At 37.5% G+C, this 24,082-nt stretch overlaps 1 pseudogene; it reads right to left on the bottom strand.

Annotated features, from left to right (window-relative positions):
* Window positions 1–18,222: 18,222 nt before the first annotated feature.
* Window positions 18,223–23,607, bottom strand: LOC138385774 (large ribosomal subunit protein uL30 pseudogene; annotated as a pseudogene).
* Window positions 23,608–24,082: the final 475 nt, after the last annotated feature.

Here is a 24,082-nt window from a genome sequence, read left to right as displayed (position 1 = left end):
TGTCACACAGTGCCAAGCAAGGAGACAGGAGGAAATTTCTCAGATCCATGTCCCTAAGAATTTTGGGGCTAAGGTTTTTAAAAGTAGTTTGGCAGACAAAGGGCTAGGGAATTACCGTGCTGATTGGCTGGGGATGAACTCATAGGGTTGGGAAGTAATTTCTGTCTTCTTGGCTCAAACACTTCTTGGGTAGAGGGTCACAGGACCTGTTGAGTTGGTTCCCATGCCTGGCCACTGGTCCCATTGGTGTCAGTTGGGCTCCACCCGTCCACAACTGCAGAGTCTAGAAGATATCTTAAAAGACCAGTCTTAGGTTTTACAATAGCGATGTTGTCTATAGAAGTGATTAGGGAAGTCACAAATCTTACACCAGTCAAGGATATATGACTCTTAAGCAGTAAGCAATTACAGGAAGGCAAGCCATGAAACAATGGCTGGTTAACTTTTAGCTATGTCTGCACTTCTGTAGAAATCAGACTTTTACAACAGTTCTTCCCTTATTGTCTTATGTTACTTTAATATAGGCGGTTTCACATGCAGTCATCTTATTTAAAATTGTAAATCTCTAATATAGCATGATGACATTAATACAAGACTTACTTATTCGTTTGTTGTCCGTGTCCCCATCACCAATTAAAATGAAAGTGCATAAATTCACCGAGAAAAGTGCTGACCTACGCTGCTCACTGCTGCATTCTCAGCTAATAGAACACTTAATGGGTTCAGCATGTTTTCCACCCCTGAGTTGGGGCCTTATCACTTAAATTAAGTTAATTGTCATAAAAAAGAGTCTAATTATTTAAAACAAGTGCTTCACGACATATGTTTATAAACTATATAGGGTTAGTTTATGTGAAAAATACTTTGGATTAAAGAAAAATGGTGTAAAAAGTATTTTCTGTGCTTGTTTTCCAAAGGATACTATTGAAGATTTTCTTTTCAAGGATGCCAGTAGTCCTTTTTTAAAAAATTGTTTAGATCACAATCTATAAAAATAATTTAAGGTTGATAACTCAATCTAAATTTCTTAGAATCAAACTTCTAAAAACTCACTTTTTCAGCAGACATTTTTTGCTCTTGTCTCTGGGAAGGCTCTATGTTGGATGCTAGAGGATTCCAAATAAGACCTGGTGGACGTGACATTTGGTGTTTCAGTAGAAGTAGAGTGAAAATATAAGTAGATATAAAGGGCAGAAACTTTAGACAAGAGGTGTAAATTCAGGTCGTGTTCTGGAGACAGACTATAAATGAGATTAGCTGGAAGAGTTGGCAGGAGTCAAATCATCAAAGGCCATAAAGTCGAGGAGTTTGATTTTATTCCCTGTGGGAAGCCAACAGAGATTTTAAACTGAGTGACATGGTCCTCTGTTGTTAGTGTGGTTGAAATGGATAAGACTGTGACTAATTGTGCAATATTAGCCAAGTAATGGGCAAAAGTAAACCTCACATACTTAATCAAAATCAATAGGTGCCAGGCACTAGTGGTTGATTATGAACAACAGGAGTTTCTAGTAGATCTCAGAATTATACGTTAGAACTAAATGAGATATAAGAAAAGATTGATTTGTTTATCTTTCAGCAATTATTTATAGGGCACCAACCATGAGTCAAGCACATGGAGGGGGCGGAGGGACCTCCAAGCTGTTGTCACTATGTCGAAAGACCTAAAAGGAAATTGTTCATTTCCCCTCAACAAGCTGAGTAAGGTGATTGATTAAAATTTCATGCTTATTTGCTTTGGGTTGGAATTTATAGGAACTCATTATGGGAACATTGATAATCTCAGGCTCTGATGAGATGATGCAGGTATATGGTTTTTTAAAAGAGAGAATGAACTGAAATTTAATGTAGTTTGCTAGGTAAAATTATTCAGAATATGGAAGAGCCACTGAAGAGAAGGGGAATATTCAGGAGAGAAAAGTGATGAAATTCAGATCCTATCTTTACACAGTCTGTCTTATATAACAGCCAAACCTGCTTCTCCCCTTTCCCACCTCTGTCGTTCAGTTATAAAACCCAGAAGCCTGGGCATCATGTTTAACTCCTGCCTCCATTTATTTCTTCTGTCAAATCACAAACCACCCTACTGACTCTACCTCTGAAACTTCTCCAGGATTTTATCCTCTTCCTTATTCACACTACCATGGCCTACCTTGGTGGTAAGGGAGGCACTACACTCTTCCTTACCGCACTATGGCTTTTCCTTTGTTTTGCAGAGAAGGTAGAATTCACAAACTGTTGAGCAAACCAAGGTCTATGTGACCCTGTCCAAAAAGATAAATTATGCATAATGCAACAAAGAAGAAAACATGTCATAGTTGTCAAATTCTTGTGAGATGTCCTTCTATGTCCAGAAGCTATGCTTGCTAGCTATTAATATTTAGTTTTTACTAGAAAAGAATGAGGGATGTGTCCTTCAGTGTCCTGAATGAGCTAGAAAGTTGTGATTGGATATCCTAATTGAATCTGCTTCAAATATCAGCAAGGTATGATGGGATGTCACCACAGGCTCACCATTACTGCTTGGGAGAAGTTTAACTGTGGTCAGGTCACCTCCTTTCTTGGATAGTTGAGTCTGGCATGTACATGCAGAAACGAAGGTAACAACTATTGCTTAGCATTGTCTTGGATATGTAGGTAAAATTAAAATAAATTAAAAAAAACATTTTCCAGCTTATTCTAGCTCCTGACACTACTATTTTTTTGTGTAATTAGAAAAAGCAAAGTAAGACCTAGCCTAGTGAGGTAAAAGGTGTAATTCCCCGCCCCCCCACAACAGCCATTTTTCCTTTTTCTTTATATGACACATACTTACACTTAAAAAAATTATTATTTATCTGAAATTCAAATTTAACTGGGAATCCTTTATTTTTTTGGCAATCCTAATACTGATATATTCAACAGTTTTGTGCATCCTTCTGGGTTATCTCCTCCTTTGACTTTATTTGAGCTATTTACAACTCTGTAAATGGGAGAGTCTGCAAATGACTATTGTCTATAAATGTGCAAATGAATTCAGTCTAGTGAAGGGACAATTGGTTTCTTTCCCTGCCCTTGTGGAAAAAGCCAGTTTTATATCTATTTGTAAATTCATTTCAGCATTCCTTATCTAGCTTTCTAATCTATCCATCATCTATCTACCTACCTATCTATCATCTATCTATCTACCTAGGTATCTGTCATCTGTCTATCTATGTATCTGTCATCTATCCATCTATCTATCTATCTCTTTGAATTCCCCTTTGAAGCAGTTCTAATATCTCTTACCGGTTCTTTCATTAATTAATGAGTTAAATAAAACCTTTGGCACGTATTGGTTAATTTTACATTTGAATGAGAATCATGATTTTACCATTACTTTTAAAAATATATATATATTTTAGCAATGCTTTTTTTTTTTAAGAGATAGGGTCTAGTTATATCACCCAGGCTGCTGGTCTCAAACTCCTGGCCTCAAGCAAACCTCCTGCTTCAGCCTCCTGAGTAAATAGGATTATAGGCATGAGCCATTGCTGCCCTTTTAGCAATACATTTTGAAAGATAAGTCAGTTCACTGCCATTTGATCAGTAAGTGGTAGAATATGTTTTTGATCACCTCAGGAGGCTTTTTTTTTTTTTTTTTAAAGCTATTCCAAAGCAAGTTATTTCTTACATTGATTTTTGGTAATTTTTTTTGCTAAAGGAATAATAACATATAATGACCTACAAGATAAAATTTGAGGCATTGTTCATCATAGAGAAACTTGGCAAAGTAACTGGAAGGAAGGGTTGGGACAGAGCAAGAGCAACAGAATGACAGTGACTATTTTCTTTAGTAAAGTAAAAAAAAAAAAAATACTCCTTGGGCACACCACCATGCCTGGTAATTAGTTTGTTTGTTTTGTAGAGATAGGGTCTCACTATGTTGCCCAGGCTGGTCTCAAACTCCTGACCTCAAGCAATCCTCCCACCTTGGCCTCCTAAATTGTGGGGATTACAGGTGTGAGCCACTGTGCCTAGCCTACAGCCTTACTCTTAAGCAGTTCTTAGCCAGTATGAGGCTCAATCCTTGGGGGAAGGAGGAAGGATAGAAATGGGGAAGGAAAGCCTTCAACACCTCCCCCTAGATGCCAGCACACCATTTCTGTTCTGCTCTGCCCTCTTCTAGATATTTCCTCTTCAAAAATACCCTCTCCCCCGAGCCCTGTCCGTTTGATGCCTTAATTGTATGTAGGGACTGTATAGAGAGATAAAATGAGTATTTCAAGAAAAGCACAGGGAGGGAGCAGTGCTTTGGGTGGTGTGTGGTTCTGGGCTGGATCCTGTAGGAAGTGAGGATCTGGAAGAAGAGGAATAACCACATGGGCAGCTTGTGTGGTCGATGTGTGGATCTCCCTGAATACTGAGGAAAACTTTAGTGGGCTGCCAAGTGACAGCCCTTCCAGGCTGCACAGTGACGTTCTCTCTACCCACCTCGATGCCACAACCATCCCTGCGGCCCTCTCTGGAGCAGTCCCAGGGGACAGAAGGCAAACACTATGCAAAGGTCCTGAGCCCCAGTGTGGAGAGGGTGTTGGGGGAAGGTGGACGTGGTGTGGGCACAGATCTATGATCTGGCACCAGCAGCAGCAAACTGAAGTTCACACTTGGTGAGGGCAGGAGCATTCTCCAGCTTCTGGGCTGTCCTTGTAACTCTTAGAACCCTGGCCACCATTCCTCCAACCCCTAATAAAAGTTGTGAGTGCCAGAAGTACCTCTGGCCCTAAATGATTTTTCTTTTTTTGCTGTTGTGTTAATTGGTGTGTACAGCATTGCCTTTCCACCAATCATAGCTGCTGTTTCTTTTCCAAATGAAAATAACTGTAGTAACTTTTACTTACGAATGCTTTATTATATATTGCAATATATCCATTTCTATATCTATCATCTCCAATTCTAAAAAAGGAAAAAACCCTTGCTAGGCAGCTATTATTAGAAACTGGGGCTTGAGCAGTATAAGCAGCTCATTAGCTGCCTTGTGAAAATTTGGGGTGGTTGGATCCTACAGAGCATGAGGAGCCACAGTAGTGTCTGCTGCAAAGCCCTGCCTCTTCCCAGTGTCCTCTTGTCCTGAGTTGTACTCTCTGAAGGTGTTCTCCCCCATCTTCAGCAGAGGCTTCTATAGGAAGAGATACATACTGTCCTTCCTTAGTCTTGGCCTGGAGGAAGGCACAGTTCCAGACTTGGGCCTGCAAAGTATTAAGCCACAGTCCTGATGAATGTGGCCATAGCTGGCTTGTTTATTAATTACAACCTATATTCTCACTAGTTTAGGGCAGGGACCATGTACACCCAAGCCCTAGTATAGTGCCTGGCACACAGAAGGCATTCAGTAAATATTTGTTAGGGGAAATGAATACACCACATGCAATCTTTTGTTCACATCAGAAAACAAAAGCATGTAATTCTCCTTTAGCATTAATAAGTATTGGATTATTAATGATGGAGCAAGTTGAAAATTAATTCAACAGCAGAATGCTATTATAGGCCAATATAATAAATTCCTTATGTCCTGTAACAGATTCAGATACACACAGGTAGATTCCTTAGTACAACCATAAAATTTTGCAAGTAGAATGAACATAGGTTACATTTCTTTTTCAAATCATATACTAATACATGCTCATAACACAGAAGTATGTATAGCAAAAGTAAGAGTCTCCTTCAATGTCACCCCCTCCAGTCCTTTCCTCTCTAGAGATAAGTACTGTTAATGACTGAGTTTGTGTGCTTCAAATATTTTTATTCATTTGTAAATATGTATAGTGATTTTATGTAAGTAGGATTATAATCTACATATTGTTTACTATTTGATGTTTCAATAATTACCTTTCCACTTCAGTACACTTAACTCCGTCTGCTGGTTGCATAGTGTGGATATCCCATAAAATATTTAATCATTCTCTTACTGGTGGATTGTCAGATGCTCCAGAGTTTTTGTTCTTAGAGCAATGCTGCAATAAGCATTCTTATGTGTGCATTTGTTATATTTGCTTATATTTCTGCAGAATAGATCTCTAGAAGTGATATCACTGGATCAAAGCAGATGGACATAAAATTTTGACAGACAGACGCTACCAAATTGGTCTCTAAAAATGTTGTATCTCCAAAAAATCATGTATTATGATTGATGATTGATGCATATGATTGACATGCCCATCAACTGTTTTTGACAGTCCCTTGTCTACATTTTTACCAATATTGAATATTAGCAATATTTTTATTTTTTCCAGTTTTAAGGGTAAAAAATTATATCTTATTGATTTTTTATTTTCCTCACTACCAGTGAGGGCGAGCATCTTGTCTAAAGCTTCCTGGCCATTCACCTTTCATCATATATAAACTACTTGTGCATGTCCTCAGGAGGGAGTTATCTCCATCCTTCTGTAACCAATGGGGCTAAGACCGGGACTGAGAGTTTTAGTGAGAGCAGGTATAAATTGTTCAGGGTTGTTTGCCTGACACCCATCCACTCTGGCTTCCAAAAGCTGGGAGGTTTGGTTTGGGAATACTTCACATGACTGTCAAGAGCCTGCTTTAGCCAACAGATCCAAGCTGGGGAAAAGAAAGGACATACAAGTTGAATTACTGTGTTTCTGAGAGCAATAAGTACCCCCGTCACTGGTGGTAAGCAGGGTAGCATTAACCTTTGACATATACAATCATATTACTAAAGTTTTAATCTATGGTTAATTGGGATTGGGTTCAGATAGAGGTCAAGGTGTTGAGACAAGTTTTCGCTTCTCTGAATCAGTATGGAGGCATCAATAACCTTTAGGATTGTGGAGTGAGGTGCTCCTTTATAGCCACGTGGGAGGCCTTCAAGAAAGAAATAATAGGTTTATGTTAGTTAATTGCCAACCCGGAGGATGCTCTGAAATCCAGAGAGCCTCTATAGTATATCAAAAGTGGACTCATCTCCTACAGACTGTGTAGGCTCAGATCTGATTATAAGGGTAGCAAAGCTGCAAAGGAAACTAGGTGCAGAGCCTTGACAAGGGTCCTACATCAAAGTCAGGGCCCTGACAGGGAAAGACAAGGTCTCTGAGTCCTGGTGTAGAAACATTCTGGTGAATGAAGTCCAAGAATCTTAAACCTCAGATTTTCTGGAACCTTATTACCTGTCAGAAACAGCTCTTTCCCTTGAAGAAAATTCTCTCTTTTCCTAAGGAGTGCAATGACCTTACATGAAGCACATAACTCACAAGATGATGCCGGTTCTCCTCAAGACCTTCCCCCCCCCCCCCCATTACCTCCAGGATCATAGCCAGAGTCAGCTCTAAGCCCAGCTTTAGAAGTGAAATACAAGCCCTATTCTTGGCATACATAGCTCACACAACAAAGGAATTACAGAACCTTGCTAGTATATGCAGGAAGGAAAGGTGGAAAATATGTGCAAGTGATCCCAAAAGTGGTTTTCCAGAGGGAAGAGTGTACAATAGGCTGGAGAAGAGAATTCATTGTCATGAGATTACTCACCTGTGACTCAGGACTTAATGTCTGGCAAGGACACTGGAATAATTAGTTCTAAGAGTTTACTGTGACGGCTCATTGAACCCTGGACATGACGATTGCCTATAGTAAATGAAGTTTCTAGAACTTCTTTGGCATGGTATTAACCTGGTTCTTGGCTGGCGTAGGGAATATTAGAGTGGATTTATTATGTAAGGTCTAAGAACTCATAACTTATGTTCTCCAAAGAGGGCCAAACACTCTCTGTACTAAGGTAATAAGGAATGCATGGATGAGAGGCCACTGGCATTTATTTGAAAAGCTTGGTAATTGCTGTTTTCTGCAGGCTTAGATAGTCCCTGTTTCCTGCAGACAGTGAGAGAAGCTGTCGTGAAACGGGGCTCCTTGAGGTCAGTGGGATGTTGGAATTCCAGAACGGCAGAGCCTAGAAGACAGCGCGTCAGCATTGACGGCAGAATGGCATCGTGACTGCAGCAAGGCCAGAGTGGCAATCAGGGTGCCTTGACCTACAGTATCTATGACAATGACTGAAAGATCAGGGTGCATCTGGGTGTGAGATAGATGAGCACCCAATCAAGGCTGTGTGATTTTGTGACATCAGCTTCATCATTTTTGTTAAAATGACATAAACTAATTATAAAAAATCCAGGTGGCCAGTTAGCTCAGTTGGTTAGAATTTGGTGCTAATAATTATAAAAAACCCAGTGTATGAAGAAAATTCCTCAAAAGAGTAATATTCTCACCAGAGAATACCACCTTTACCATTTTGGTGACCATTCATCCAAATTTCTCTCTGTGCTTGTGTTTATAATTTTATATGCATAGGATCAGACTGCATGTGCTGTTTATGTAACCTGCTTCTTTGGGTCAATGTTCTGTAGGCATCCTTCCTTATCAATGAAAATAGTCAAGAATTTTGATGATATAGGGGCAGTATGACATGTGTTTATGGGCCTATACACTGGACCAGAATAACTCAGTTCAAATGCTAGTTCCACCCCAATTTCTATCTTTGTGAAAGTAAATTGAATTCCCCATGCCTCAGTTTCCTCACCTATAAAATGGGTACAATAACAGTCCGTACTTACTTCTTAAGATTATTGTGAGGATTGAAAGAATTAATACATAAATCAGTGCCAAACAAGTGTCACTTGTTATTAGCTATTGCTTTCAGTTTCCTAATAGCTTACAATTAAGTTGTTTCTTTTAAAAAAATTTACATAAACAATGCTGCATAAACATCTTTGCCCTACATCTTCTTATATGTGGATGATTATCTACTTAAGAAAATTCCCAGAAATGAGATTTCCAGAGCAAAAGTCATGATCCTTTTTCCTGAATGATAAGTTTTATATTTTTCAGAATATACTTAAATTCTATAGTGAGAATTGTGTCCTCCTGGACTACACTGGTAAATATGGATGTTTCCTATTATCTCTTTTTTTATTATTAAATAGGAATTTGAACTTGAGGGAGAGGAAAATTAGAAAACAAGGACTCAGATTACCATTCGGTGTTTTGTGACTTTTAAATTGCATCTAATTCCATCCCCTGCATGTTTTGGCATAAATACAGCAGCACTGAATCTTGACCAGAGTATCATGTTTAGAATAAGTGAATGAGATCAGTGACCTTGTACTAATGACCATGATCCTTTGGAAAATGGTTTTTGCAACATGACCCAGTAGCTTAATGGATGGTATCTGAGTCTTGAGAAAAATATTTCATTGATCATCCACTTTGGCATCCAGATGTGACACTGAGATGTTTCCCAGTTCTCCCATCCATGACTTCATTGATCCTCAAGGCAGTATTTGCTGGCTGGGTTCCTATTCAATGGCTCCTTGTCTCTGAGTCTGTGAACCATTATTAATTTCTCTCTAGAGAAAGGAAACTGATTTTCTTCCACTCTCTGTGTTCTATCTTTGTTTTCTGCTCCTCTAAGGAAATATCTACCTTGACTCTCTGTTCTTTTCCTTAAAATTTAACATACTCTTTTCTTGAAACATTTTTCCAAATTTAATCTTTGAGTGCCTTTTTCTAGAATATATTTTCATATAACAGCTCTGTTTTAGAGAGAAGCTCATTCATTCCTTTTCTTTGCATATGTTCTAGTATATGGGAGCCTGGGAAGGTGATAAAGTCAGGCATCCAAATTGAAAAAAAGTGGTCTTAATTCGTGTTTTTATGAATTCATTCCTCACTCATGCTTCCATTCAGGTTTTTCACATGGGTATCATTCATTTGCTTAGTCATTGTGCAATTATTCATGCATGGAATATTAATATATTCTACATGCCTGCATTCTGTTTTCATACATTCATCTCAGCACCCATTCATTCATGCTTTAATCATTCAATTATTGAATTCAATCATTCATTTACATAGAATTCATGTATTTATTTAGTTAGTTATTCTATTAATATATCAGTCAGTAAGGAAGAAACCAATGGCACACTCAAATTAAGATGACTTGAAGGGATTATGTACAAAAGTGTGAACAGAATGTAGGAAAACCACAAGGATTAGTGCAGCCCCCTAGAGCCAGCACTGTTACCACCTCTGTGTGTGAAAGGACAAAGGGAGGGATAAACTGAGACCTTTTATTGAGGGATGCAGTAAGTCCCGATATCCTGGATGGAAGGGAGTCCAGACATAAATATCATGATCTGGTTCTCCTTCTGCTTGCACATCTCCTCCTCACCTCCAATACTGTCTGAATGGAATGGAAAGTCAGTGTGCAAGAGAGGAGATAGAGGCAGTCCACCCCGATTTGCCTTCTTGGGCACAGAGCAGGAAGAAGATGGTATAAAGTGTATCCAGAGAGGCAAAAGAAAGATATCCCACATACCCTCTGAGGTTCCGAGGCAGGCCAGCACTGCGTCTTGCCTTGTCTTTCCTACCAGTGGGAAAGGACCAGCAGAAATGTGCAGGGAAATCCTGTCCAGGAAACTATTTTTGCAACAGAAAGCCACTTAAATGGAGTCAGCCTGGATATCCATGAATCTTTGGATTATGTTCCTTTGGGAAAACCTTTTGGCTTCCTCCACTACCTCCATCCAAGAAGGGTATTCTCTTCTGAGACACTATTTTAACAATATATTGGGTCTGGATGACTGCACTACATACCTCGAGGACACAGACTGTGTCTTACTTGTCTTATGTCCCCAGAGTATAGCCAGGGCTGGGTACAGGGCAAATGTGGAATGAAAGGATGAATGAATGTATGAATGCTTGAATGAGAGGGTGCTAAGGAGTTTAGGGAGGTGTTATAGAATCTTGAATTTCTTTCACTGTCCCACTAGGTGGCAGCAATTACCATGGTCCAATTTTCTTATTGTGGAATTCAGATACACATCTTCATTGAAGGTCTTATGAATAGAATACATCTATTTTCAAAATTATTATATCAAAGACAAGATAATGCACTGAGGAAAAGAAAGATAAAAATTAAATATCTACTGTCACTAATATATAAATAGATATAATATACAAATAGGTATAATAGATGTGGCACTGTAATTTTACTTAAAACCCATTTATAAATGTGTTACTAATACTTTATTAAAGAAATAAAATTTTCTCTCTGTGCAAATTTTAAACAAATTAATTATATCTGCCCAGTGTGGTGTTTGTGTTTTCTGCTTACCCAAAATCACTTGTTGAACTCTTCATACACCTGGCCCTATTTCTTGACCTCAGAGTTAAAAAGTTTCACAGGTTCTAGTTTCTCATGTGTCTTGCTTCTTTTCCGTCTTCTCTCTAACCACTTCAACCTGTGCAGAGACCATACACTGTGCTTCTTACAGTGGGCTGTGAATGCCCGAATTCATTGCTGTCTCAGGTCATATTAACTTCTGAAAAAGAGCAACATTAAAGAAAAAATTGTTACTAAGTGTTCTTTACAAGCTCAGGGATGATAGTGTCCCAGTGAGGTCAATAATATCTTAATTTACTTGAAAGTACTTACAATTCCTGTATGTCTTAGAAATTAAGAGCGTTGTTTCTTCATTGAAAGACATTTTTTTGACTTGCAGAAATCTCTTGCTTAGGTTTTTATTACTTTGGCACTGCTGCAAGGATTGCCAAAACTTGTCTTAAAATTCACCAACAATTCTAGATTTAGCATATAGTCCATATAACTTTAAACAAAGCCATGTCCAAGAGATCAGGAAAAATAATGCCAAACAAAAGGAGCCTTTTTATAATCAAGAGGTCACTACAGAAGAAGCTGTGGGGGTGACTGGCTGGACCATGACCAAATTCTTGAGTTTAGATATCTGCCTTGGTAACAGATGAGAACAAGAAGGGACAAAAAGAATAGGAAGAGAACAGAGAAAAGAATGAGGCACATATACAATTGCTTTGGTGTACACTGGCCCTTCAGCAATGAAGTGAGTCACTAAGAGGTGGCTTCTCTCAAATCTCCCAGACTTTTCTCAGCTGCTAAAGGAGAATTCACATTCATTCCATACCTACCATATCCCGGGAACTGTATTAACCTTTTTTATATTATATCACATACACATTACAATAGCTGTAGGTCAAAGTACAAATTTCAAAAAGTTAAAAGCATAATTCTCTTACAAAAATAGAACGAACATGTCAAAAATGTACTCAACTCATTAATAAATGAAAGAAATAGTAAAATGGCAAAGTTGGTACCCAAGAGCGTTTGAGGAACAGGGACTTGTGTAGCCCATCAGGAAAGGAATTTAAAAAAAAAAACAAAAGAATGTTAATGTCCTACAAATAAAATTATAACCTTTGGTATTATTTTTTTCTACTGGATAGAAATCTACAAGTTAACATGTAACTTCACAATGGGATTCTGATCCAATAGCAAATAGGAAAGTCAAACAAAGGTACAATCAAACAATCCTTGAGCAGATTTGTTAAATAATGACCCAGCATGACATTGAAAGGACACGAAGTCATGCTTTTTATTTTGTATAATTTCTTGTTTAACCTCCAGACTTTTCCTCTGTAGACTGAGTTCTATGGGGTCAGTGGCTGGTTGTGTCTGTCTTTTCTTCATTCTGGAAAACATGTAAACATATAATGTGCAGTGACTGGCACTTAGTATGCAGTGAATAAATGTTTGTTCAGCTGAATTGAATTGAGTTTTGGAAAGGTTAATAACTTGCATAAGATCAAACAGTAGGTAAGTGGCAGATTCCCTGAGATTTCTTATAACCTCGCAATAGGTAGGTATATTAGTTTTCTAGGGCTGCTATAATAAATTATCACAAACTGGGTACCTTAAAACAATAGAAATCCATTCCTTCACAGTTCGGATTTCTAGCTAGAGGGCTGAAATCAAGGTGTTGGTAGGGCCATTATCCCTCTGAAAGCTCAGGAGAAGGATCTTTCCTTGTCTCTTCTAGCTTCTGGTGGTTGCATGCAATCCTTGGTCTTCCCCAGCTTGCAGCTGCCTCATTCCACTTTCTACCTCAGTCTTCACATGGCTGTCTTCTCTCTATGTGTGTTTATGTCTCTGTAAAGGCCCTGTCTCCAAATAAGGTCACAATCACAGTCCTGGGCATTAGGACTTGAACGTATTTTGAGACATATCCTGAACATATCACAATGCAGTAGGAGGCTTTGGAGTCAAGAGGTCTTGGGCTTGAATTCCTTTAGACCATTTAGTCAGACAAAGATCTCTAGCCTTGTCCGCAGGCTTTCTGCTTCCCCAGGTGCTGAGGAAATCTCCTGTTCTTCGCCAGGTGGAATTCCAGGAGCCTCAGGTACTTATCACGGTTATTTTTCAACACCTTATTTTGATCTTCTAGCTGTCATTCTAATAAATTACTTTCATATTCTCTGAAACAAAATCCCGAGTTCTAGTAAATGGGTCTTTATCTTTTCCCTGCCGTGTCTGAGGTTTTGCTACCTGCCCAGGAAGCCAGCTTTTTTGGGACCTGTGCCCTGCTCTTATCAGCGTACCCTGTTGCCATCAGTGCCAGGTGAGCAACATGAGTTGCTAGAGGACAGGGAGGGAGCAGACACACCCCACTCCGCCTGGGAAAGAGAAAACCCAGGCCTGCTCCTTTCTGCAGTTGGCCTGGTATTCACCAGATGTGGTCGACAGATTTCTAATCCAGATGGATGTCAGCGATCCCATCAAGGTGTCAGAGTGGCGTTTGGGGGTTTGGGGGAAGCAGCAGTTCTCAGCACCTGGTGGCTGTTGGGAGTAGTAGTCTTCAAGTTTTTAGTTTAAAAAATCTTCCGAATTAATATTGAAAAACTATGAGCTGCCTCGTACATTTTAAAGTTAGCATGTAAAGTTTTTCATCTTAAGTTTAAATAATTACAAAAGATTTAACTTTTGACATTTTGTAATCTATTAACATTTTAAAATAAAGCTGTTCCACCCTCTTTTAAGAGTGCCCAGTGGAATCTAAAAACTATTATGATTTGATATCCACTACCATATCTTTACATATTCATGAACAAGTTCTTTAAAAATGGCAGGATTTTTTGCATATTTCTTTTTTCTCCTTGACCTTATGTTTCCATTCTAATTCTTCCACACAATTTAACCCTTATGTAATGTATTTTTAAGCATGAAGGTCTTTTATTATTTACTCTGTCCTTTTAGACAAAAAAAGTTTAGAAAATCAAACTTTTCTAAAATCAAACTTACTGTCTTCCTGACAGTAACCCAAGGTTCTGAAGGTTAACAAATATTTCTTTTGAGTTGAGTTACTATACCCATTATAGGTACATAATCAAAATAACACAAAATAATAAATTTTGATAAATGATTAATAAACACAAAATGTAAAAATTTATTGCAAATCCAATCCCTAATGAAATGACTGGTTCTCCACCCAGGTCCCCAATTAGTTTACATGTCTATGAATGATTATTACTTATTGCTGGAATAAGACAGAGTTCTTTGTTAATTCTATTACTCTTTCACTTTTATAGATAAAGATGTTAAAAATGTGATTCATATAAATAAGTAGCAAAAAATGGAAGTAGTTATGTAATAATGATATCACTTAACCCTTTGAACTTCTGAATTATATGCCAAAAAATATTGACAAATAATTATTTAAACTTACCTATTACCTGGCAATTTAACTAGATCCTTCTTCATATTAATGAAAGAAATGAATTGGAAACCACATGACTTGTGAAATGATTTGTTGTCCAGTCATCACAATGCATTGATTTTCTGAAATTTCTAGGAAATATAATGAAAAAGGTTTACCAAGACTTAACAAATGATTATTAATTATGCCTATTACTCTTTCACTTGGAGATACCTTGATTGACTCAATATACCCAGAGAGGACTGGGAAAATTGTTTATTTCCTATATGTTTGCCAATATGATATGTTTTATAAAATGCTTTTATCTTATCACACCATTTAAACATATTTTCATCTAAATGCTGGCACTGAAAATAGTCTTCATTCAGATAGTGGAGGGGTCTAACTGGCAAAACAGTTGTTTTTTACAGTCCCATCAGCCACAGAAGACTCACTGTCTATCAGAAAAAGTCTGATCTCATATTTCAATTTAAATATATATGTCATGCATTTCAAAGAATAGTATTAAAGCTACTGGAAAAAAGGTTATAGGACACATTTTATAAGATAGATTACTAAAAGTAGTCAATATTTAAATGATGTAGATCTTACATAATTAATTCATTAAAGTTATAACAAGTTATAAAAAGGTGATAAATCAAAATGCTATTTCTCATTACTTAATTTATAATGATGCAGTATAATTTGTAGTTTAAAATATTACTTATGTATGAGAAAGTATGATAAAAAGTATGCTTAGATGTTGGTGTTCAGCTTTTGGGATCAACTAAATAAGAATCATATATAAAATTAAAATTTACTCCACTAATTTTGTTAGACTTCATGATCAAGCTTTTAAAAACATCTGTGTATTTAAAGAAAATAAATGTAAGTGTTACTATTAAAAATAATCTTCAAGCTAGCATACACTTTTTAAAAAAATAAATAGAAAATGCTCATTTTATAAAAAAGACACCTATATTCAAATGTTTATCACAGCACAATTCACAATTGCAAAGATGTGGAATCAACATAAGTGTCCATCATTTTATAAGTAGATAAAGAAAATGTGGTGTGTATATACCATGGAGTACTACTCAGCATAAGAAAGAATGAAATAATGTTGTTTGCAGCAACTTGGATAATGGAGACCATTGTCCTAAGTGAAGTATCTCAGGAATGGAAAGCCAAATGCCGTATGTTCTCACTAATAAGTGGGAGCTAAACGATTGGTGCACAGGGGCACAAAGCAATATAAAGGACATGAGGAACCAAAAAGGTGGGAGGGTGAGGGGTAAAAACTTACCTATTGGGTACAATGAACACTATTCTGACGACAGGCACACCAAAGGCTTTGACTTAAGCATTATACAAGGTGTCCACATAACAAAAACACCTGTACCCTCTTAATATTTTGAAGAAAAAAAAGGAAATAGAAACTACTAAACATTTAATAAGATGAAATAGATCAGGATTATTGTAATTGCAGTAAATATTTCACTATATGATTTGATAAAAATAGATTATATAACCCTATATTGAATAACACACATTAATTCTAAAAAAACTTTGTAAAGTTGTATAAATAATTTTTATTCAATAAATCTTGAAAACTTGATAGTTTAAGAAAATTTCTCAGTTACATTAAGAGTCAGAGTGGGACAAAGGCAATATACGTAACCTAAACATTTGTACCCCTGTAATATGCTGAAATAAAAAAAAAATTAAAAAAAAAAAGAGTCAGTTACTAATTGTGGTAGACAGTGTCTAAGGTGACCCTACAGGACCACAGGATCCTTGCCACCTGGAGTTCATACCTTTGTGCAATCCCTTCCCTTTGGGTCTAATCAATAGAATATAGCAAAGGTGATGGCAAGTTATTCTGTGATTACATCATGTTATATAAGAGTCCATCTTACTAGGAAACTCACCTGTCCTTGCTGGTTTGAAGAAGTAATTGGTCATGTTGAGGAAGCCTATATGGCAAGGAACTGCTGATGGCCTTTGAGTTGTCAGTGGCCTCTAGGAGCAGATCTTGGTCTCAAGGACCTGAGAACTCCCACCAACAGACAGCCAGCAAGCAGCCAAGGCCCTCCACCCTACAACTGCCAGAGAATAATCCTACCTATAACCTGAGTGGATCCTTCCATCAAACCTCCAAATGAGAATGCAGTCCAACTGATACTTTGATTGCAACCTTGTAAGACCCAAAGCAGAAGACTTGGCTCAACTGTGGCCAGACTCCTGACCCACAGAAACTATGAAATAATAAATGCGTGCTGTTTTAAGCTTCTACATTTGTAGTAATTTGTTGTGTAGCAATAGATAAGTAATATTCTAATCTATTCAGCTTTGGCATTTTTGAAGTGCTTTTATTTGTAAATAATTACAAATCCTAGAAATGAATCCTGAAAAGAATTGCTTATGTTTAAATATGTGGGAGGGGACTTTTATTTTTTTTATTAAAAAAAGCATGTAACATACTTCATTGATTCTTTTTTACTTTTTTTTTCATGGGACTCTTCCAGAGTAATGCCTTTCATTTATTTATTGTTTTTGATCAGCAGACAGAAGTTGGAAGAGGCAAAGATTTTAAATGAGAATTTTCATTATTCCCACTACCCCACACCACATAGTAGAATTCCTGGGTCAAAATACTCTGTTTATAGCACAGTTCTTTATTCTTAACCAAAATGAATATGTAACTGGAAAGGACAAGAAGCTCTAAGGGTTTATTATGCCTTAATTAATCATTAAAGGAGTCTATCCTTTTGTTTAGTGCCCTGGAGACTTTTACACTCAGAAATGTTCCATTGAAAGACTTGGGATGGGTGAGATGTATGCCTTTATTTTGAAAAGTAGAAGAATAGCTGATGTGAACACAGGTATACTCTCTAGCATGTCAGTTTTGGGAATGAGTTCCTCTGGAAGGTAAGGATCTGAAAATTGATTCCCTTTACATTTTCCCTGCTGGCATAGAACTAGATGGTTAATCAGAGATATTTCTAACAATTCAAGGATATTAAATTTAGAAAGAAGACAGGGATATATATTACCTTTGCTATTCTTAAACATCCTCCTGAATGTTCTAGTCTATGCTGTAAGATAAAAAAAAAAGAAATATAAAGTATGCTATCATAAAGGAAGTAGCAAATTTATCATTATTTGCAGATGAGATAGTTAGTCTAGACATATACCTACATATACCTAGCTGATAATCCCAGGATTATCAATTTAAAAACATATCAGACCAATGATAGATTTTTAAAAAAAATCAGGATATACAGCCTGACCATATGGACTGACTAGAAGCTATAGATAGGACAGCAGTAATAAACATAACAAATACTCAAGGCAGGCACAACATTGATGCCAAACTTGATAAAGTTTAGGAGGACAACAACAGCAACACATTCACATATAGACCCATCTCATTTACACAATAGCTTTTCTTTAGCTATAATTGGTAAGAAAATTTAGTGGGGGGGAAACCTTATTCACAATAATAACCTATAAAACACCTTAGAAATAAACTTACTAAGGAATATCTAAGTTGCAAATATATTAAATTTAAAAGAAGAATAATTTGAGAAATATATCATATTTTTATATGGGAAGATTCAATATTTAATTTTTTTCTTTCAGTTTGAAAGCAGTCACTGCTTATTAACTGACCAGTTTATAAAAATAATCATGGTAGACACCTTAGTTCATCCTTCTGGATAAGCCTGTTGATCTGGTCTTGCCTGTTGCCAGAACTTTTACCTTTTATAAATGGGTTGTCTTTTTCTTCATTCTACCTCATGGAGAAGATAACTTGAAGGATCACAGGAAGTTATTTGCTTCTTTGAAGTGTTTTCCAACAGTACAGATCCCATGAATCAGCTCTTCCATGCAGATGCTGCCATATTTACCAAGAGATTGACCAGTGAAAAGTGTTATCTGTCAAGGTAATTTGCTTCTTATTGATTTTGCCGTAATCATGCTGATAGATACATTCATTTACTGACTTCAGGTTTGGGTACCCCCATGCAGTATATGGTTCTACAATCCTCAGAATGTTACATGAAGCCTTTTTGAGCTTAACAAAAGTTCCACTGAAGATCTGGTGAAGGCAAAGGAGCTGCCACACCTTTTGGACCTTTGGGCTCACACCATTGATACTTCTGATCCTAGCGACAAATGCCAATGTGGGTTCTGCAGGTACATAGAAGTTGCCAGCTTTTCTTGCCATCCAGCCATTCAAATTTCAGTTCTGTACTGACTATATTCCTTGTGATAGTACTTAGCTTTTTCATAGATAAGCTTCCTCCTTGCCTTTTGAAGTATCTTTTGGACAAACTTCTTTCTCAGATGCTTAATCTTCAGCTTTTTGAAATTCTTTTGCTTTTTTTTTTTTAGGGCTTCTGGCACAGCAGGAACCTTCTTTTTCTTCTCTTCAACTGGCTCCAGCTAGAAAAGAGAAAGAGCAATATTTTAAATATAACCATTCTCTCAAGTAAATTCAATCCTGGTCCAAACCTCAACAAGAGTCTTGGGGGTGAGGGGAGTGTGGTTAAGAGGGACAAAAATGCATTCTAAAGTTCCTCTGGGAAAACAAATTAATTAAAAGCACCATGAATATTTTGAAGATGAAGAGTAATGGTGGGTGATGTATCCTATACAATAACAAAACATATCGTCATACTGAAAATTACAATTGTTACACAGTGTAATACTGATCCAGGCACTGATAAATAAAATGAAATCTAGAAACACACACACATATTTGTGAATATATATATAAATTAAGTATATGACAAAGATACCATATTTCCAGTCAATGGGAGAATATGTAGATTTTTCAATGTATGGTGCTGTGATAATTGAGTAGTCATTTGAAATACATATATGTACACAAATATATAGTCCTATTTCATATTGTTAAATAAAATTTATAGGAGGCCGTTGATTTGGACTGAGCTCCTGCACTAGGGCCCAGCAGACCAAAACAAAATGGAGTCATTCATGCTAAAGCTTCACATTGCCAAACCAAGGCCTAAGTTGTTTATTTGTCAGTCTGAATTTGTAAGAAATCAGGATAGAGATGATAACCAAATCCCTAAGTAGGTCAGTTTTCTGGGAAAAAAAATAAATAATAAATAAATAAAATAAATAAAAAATAAAAACAAACAAAACCCCCCAGGAGATTCATAACCACCGGTAAAAATAAAAGGGCCCAGTCAACCTGAGCTAACATAGTAGGGAAGTCCCCTCTGCTCAAACCCATACAGCGAAAACCTGATGATAACCAATATGTTTTTTGCACTTTGCTATTTCCTTATTCCTACTAAAGCTGCTTTATAAAAGCCAATTGTTCTGCTGTATCTGCTGGATCTCTTTCTATTTTGTAGACTGGATGCTGCCCAGTTCATGAATCACCAATAAAAGCCAATTAGGTCTTTAAAACTCAATTTGCTGAAGTTTTGTTCTTTGACAATATCATACATTGAATAATTATGAGAGATATAAAATGTTTATGTATAAAAGTGACAGCATTGAAGTAAGAGAAGAAAATATTAGAAAATATACTTATAATCTTTGAGGGGAGTTTTTCTTAGCATGTTCCAAATCCAGAAATTATAAGAAAGATTGACAGGTCTGAGTAACTCAAAGGACACCCAAAACAGCTAAAATTTAAAAATTGGGGAAAATAGTTAAGCATATATGGCAGAAAAAAGGTTAGTATTCTTAATGCCTAAAGAGCCTTTGCAAATAAATTATGAAAAAGGTAAGCAACTTGATAGATTAATGAGCGATGAACGTGGAGAGGCAATTCAAAGAAGAAATACAAATGATCAATAAGCATTGAAAAGACCTCAAATTCAGGAACAAAGGAATGCAAATTGAAGTGAGATGACTTCTTTTTGCCTGATAGATTGGCAAAGATGAAATAGTCACGTTGGTGGCAATGTAAATTGGTATAGCTTTTCAGGAGGTTAGTTAGGCAGTTTGTATGGAAAATTTTAAATGTGCAAAATCTTGAATTCAGCTATTCCATTTATAGGAGTTCATCCTAAGGAAAAAGGATGAAAAGGATGTATATTGAGTATCAGGAACAGCCTAAATTCTGTTATAGGAGATTGGTTAAGAAAACCATGGCATAGCCACGTAAGAGAATATGCTACCAGTATAAAGGACAATGTAGATCTATGAAAACATGTTACTAAACATTGTTAAGAATATAACTTGCTAGTGCAAAAGTAAATTGGTAGGGCAATTTGGCAGTATCTATCAACAATTTAAATGCAGGAATGCTTTAACTCTGTCATTACACTTTTCTAAATATATAAAGTTTTCTAAAGTTATATACAAGTCTGCTCTTGGAAGCATTGCTTTTTTTTAGTAGACTTTATTAGAACAGTTTTAGACTTACAGAAAAATTGAGAAGATAATACAGAGGGTTCTCATATACCTCCCTACCCCACAGGTTTCCCTATTGTGAACATCTTATAAGAGTATGGTACATTTGTTACAATTAATGAACCAATATTGATGCATTATTATTAACTAAAGTCCATATGGTATTCAGATTTCCCTACCTTATGTCTTTTTTTTTTTTTTTTTTGTTCTAGGATCCCACACAAGGTACCACATTGCAATTAACTGTCAGGTCTTTTTAGTCTCTTCTTGGCGTGACAGTTTCTCAGACTTTCCTTATTTTTGCTTATCTTAACCATTCTGAGGAGCACTTTTCATATATTTTGTAGAATATCTCCCTATTGGAATTTGTTTAATGTTTTTCTTCGTGATCACACTGAAGTTATGAGTTTTTAGAGGAATACCATAGAGGTAAAATGTCGTTTTCAACACATCATATTAATATCATCAGCATGTACCACCAACATGATTCATCACTGTTGATGTTGACCTTGATCACTTGGCTGAGGTAGCAAAGGCATTTTTTAAACTGTAAAACATTAGAATTAACTTAAAATATCTATCTATGTAAGGAATAATTGTACATGTATGCCATGGTATATTACGCAAACATTAAGAAGAGGTAGATCTATATATGATATTACAAAAAATATTCAGGATGAATATAAAAATAAATAACAAATAGTATTATTCTATTAATGCAAAAAAATACACATAAATATTTGTTAATGCAAAACTTTTTTCTGAAATTGTACAAAAGGAAACCTTAAAAGTGATTATTTCTGGGGAGTGGAAATATGTGGTTAGGAAGAACTTTTACTTTTCAATGTATGCCTGTCTCTCCTGTTTGAATTTCTACCTAGAAACTGATTTACTTTTAAAGTAAAACTTTTAAAAGGAGGTATGATCATATTTTTACAAAATAAACAAGTTTTTCTCTGTGCACTGAAAAAACAAATCTAGAAAGACAGGCATTATTATTAATAGTGGTTAACATCTCAGTAAATGGCAACTACAAAAATGGAGTTAAGGGAACCAGGTAAAAACCAGTTGCACAGGCCCAAAACCTAAGAATCATACTTGACTCCTTTCTTTCTCAGTCCCATATTTAATCTGTCAGGAAATCCTGTGGGTTCTATGTTCAAAATATGCACAGAATCTGACCATTTCTCACTACATATGTTACCGCTATGGACCACTGGATTATTCCAATTCAGACCTCCTAATCTGTGTCCATGATTCCACCCTTGCCCACCTGTAGTCTATTCTCAACATAAAAACCAGAAATTGAATCGTATTGCTCCTTTGCTGAGAACCTTCCAAAGGCTCCCATCTCATTATGACTAAAAGCCAAAATCCTTATTGTGGCTTATAATGCCCTAAATGATCTGTCTGTCCTCCCCTGCCTTCTTACTCTTCAGTCCATCCTCTCCTCCTGTACTCATTCCTCTCCATTTATACTGGCATTCCTGCTGACTCTCCAATCTCTGAGCACACTCCCTCCTCAGGGTCCTTGCATCTGCTATTCCCTCTGTCTGGACCACAATTCTGCTACCAGATCTCACACCATCTGCTTAACTTGCTTCCTCACTTTCAGATCTCTGCTCAAATGTCAGGGATTCATGAGCAGGAATGGGCAGTACTAGTGAGTGGATTTTCTGGGAGGCCCTGGTCATACTCCTGGGAAGGGGTGAGTGGTAGCCTATTGTGGTGACAGTGGGGATGCAGACAAGTGAGCAGATTCAAGAACTATTGAAGAGGTACAATTCACAGAAATTGGCATTTGATTGTCTCTGGGAATGGGGTGAGGTGTCAAGGAAGAAGCCCAAAATCTGTTAGGAAAAGCTGGAGGAGACTAAAAAATAAAGATGGCCAACTAGTCACAGGTAGTATGTGCCTCCTCCACAGAGATGAACCAAAATAATAGGCAGATTCTTACATTTCAAACAGATCTTCTAGGAGAGAATGCTAGAATTCACCAGGGAAGTGACAGGAAGCACAAAAGTGGATAAAGAGAGGGTTCAGGGCAACTTGCCCAGCCAAGGACTAGCTAACAGCCAGGAGAGGCTCCTGGATGCAGTGAAACAGTAAGATAGAAGCCCCCAGGGCTCCACTTGCTGAGACAAGCTTTTATCATCTTGGCTGCAAGAGAACGTCCTGACCCACACAGGTCTCAGCCCTAACATAGGAAGCTACTTGGAGATCGCACAGAGACATTATTCTAGAAAGGGAACTCATGCAGAATCCAACAGGCATCTGAGCCTAAAGCAGCTTGAGCTACGTGCCATTCTGAGAACCTAGAAACTGGGGAACTATGGGCATGCCTATAGCCACTGCGCAGCTCCAAGGAGGGAAAGAGGAACCCAGGCACTCCCAGAGACCCCTGGGAAAGTCTCTACTGCCCTACTGAGGGCTGTAGGCGAGACTGAGAAATGTATGGACAGTATTTTCCCCAATTTCTCACCCATGCTGCCTGACAGGGTGGGGCCCCAGCCTTTCTGGTCACAGGTCTAAGGTGCCATTTTGTGAGTTTGACGCTGGGTAGTGCCCTGCCCTTGAGTTGAGTTTCGGCTTGAAATGGCTGCAGCCTCTGCCTGACTGGGGACGGGTAGGGAAACCCGGCTTTCCAGTACACATCTGGAATGGTGCTCGTCATTCTGCAGATTGGCTACTGCAGGATCAAGTGTCAAGTGAATTGCTTTCTCCAAATTTCCTGCCAGCACAGCCTGCTTGACAAGGGCCCCACCCTCTCTAGTCACTGGCCCAAAGCACCATTTTGGAATTTTAAAGCTGAGGAGGGATGAGGAGGCCAAAATCTCCTACACACATCTAGGACAATTCCCACCACCCTGCTACAGACTGCAGTGAAACTGAGATGCAAGTGGATAGCACTCCACCCAGGATATTGCCCATGATGTTTGTTTGGAAGAGGTCTTACTCTCTCTGGTCACAGGTCTAAGGCAACATTTTAGGAGTTTAAAGCTGAACAGTCTGGGGAGGGACAGGAAGATGGGAATCTCTCCTCTCCAACCACCCAGTGCTGTGGACGTAGCCACCTCTGCTCCCAAATGGGAGCTTTTGGCATGGGTAAACTGTGGGACAACCAGTTCCAGGCTTGCAGGGTTGGGGGC

Source organism: Eulemur rufifrons, chromosome 7 (genome assembly GCF_041146395.1).
Source record: "Eulemur rufifrons isolate Redbay chromosome 7, OSU_ERuf_1, whole genome shotgun sequence".
Lineage (NCBI taxonomy): Eukaryota > Metazoa > Chordata > Mammalia > Primates > Lemuridae > Eulemur > Eulemur rufifrons.
Note: the sequence above shows the minus strand (reverse complement) of the source record. Positions and strands in the feature narration are given on the sequence as shown.